The sequence below is a fragment of the Galeopterus variegatus genome, unplaced genomic scaffold, assembly GCF_000696425.1.
Source record: "Galeopterus variegatus unplaced genomic scaffold, G_variegatus-3.0.2 Scaffold5593, whole genome shotgun sequence".
NCBI classification, from domain to species: domain Eukaryota; kingdom Metazoa; phylum Chordata; class Mammalia; order Dermoptera; family Cynocephalidae; genus Galeopterus; species Galeopterus variegatus.
Genome location: NW_007731704.1, coordinates 103352 through 104898, shown reverse-complemented (window position 1 = coordinate 104898; position 1547 = coordinate 103352).

The window sequence follows — 1547 nt, the reverse complement described above, 5'->3', positions numbered from 1 at the left end:
GTGAAGAAGAATTTTCCTAGTCTCTCAGGATAACTAAGATCTAATAAAGGAGAAAAATTTAATGAAAATAAAGACGCCAAGCACATGTTTTAAAATATTTTTAAAAGACACAGTAATTTTTAAAAATTAAGACCTGATATAAAAAAAATGTGTTATTGTTTTGTTTTAACAATTAACCCAGATTTGGCTCAGACTTTAAATTGGGAATAAGAAAGTGAATTATTTTTGCCCTTGAAACATTCGTAATGAATTGATATTCATACACAGCTTGCAAAGACTTATTTAGAAAAAGCCCACCCTGAGTAGAAGTAATCAGATATGATAGCAGCATGGGCAAACCCACAAGAAATGTCATTTGCATTAAAAATGAGTTTTTTCAGTATGGCGCAATCTATTCTAGAATGAAATGGAGGAGATTTTTTTGAAGCTTAAAGCCCTCTTTAATTTTTATGTATTATAGGATTTATATTGATTAAAACAAATGTACAGCTCTATTAATGTAACATTGTAAAACTCAGAATTACAGCCTATTTCAGAACCCACACACATCTTTGCCATGAAGACTGTTGTTGAATATATCAGTTCTAATGTAATAAAATGCTTTTATCAATTATGTGGTTGTTAAATAAATCTTGTAAAAATAAAGTTTTGTTCATTTTATGTTGTCAGAATGAAATAGCTGTCTAATATCATTTATTTAATCTTAGGTTTTAAATAAAAAATCTTATAAGAATATTAAGTATAAGATTGCCGAGAATATTAAGCTAAGATTTAAAAATTATATATCTTACAATTTGCTAATAGAAAAAAGCAAGTCTTAATTAAATGATAAGCCAAGTTAAATATTTGACCAAATATGTTAAAGTTCATATAACTATAGGCATATTTGTCTTCTGAAAGCTACTTCTTCCAAGAATGTATTTAAAAATTTATGGCATAATAGGTGAAAAACAGAAAACTATTAGAACTTTTATGTTTTTATTCTAAGCATTCTTTCAAAAAGTTAAAATATTTTTATTTTTACTTAATTTCAATTTTTTCCTAAATAAATATTTTANTTTTTTTAACTTCTCAATATACATTGTAGTTGATTTTCGTGTCTCTGTACCCATTCCTCTTTCCCCCCTCCCTTTACTATATTTCTAATAGTTATTATAATACATGTGAAAACAACTTTTAAGTACATAAAACACATAGGATATATCAAACTTTTTTCTATTTTAAAAGCCATTTGCTCTATTCTTTAAACCCCCCCCCCAAAAAAAAAACCCCTGAAGATAGCCCATTAAAAGTGCTTCTCCGGTGCCCAATAGATGCTGTCCAAGGTGAAAGCATGCCCAAATACTTGCCATTCAAATTTGTATTGTAAGGGTTTTTAACCTCTTTTTATTTACATTTACACAGGGTTACATATCATAACTAAAACACTCCTAATTTATTCTGGTTATTTAGCACCTGCAGAAACATTCACTTCTATAGGAGTAATATTCATCTAAACAGCATATTTATAGAAAGCACTAATATAATACAAGCAGCTAATTACTAAC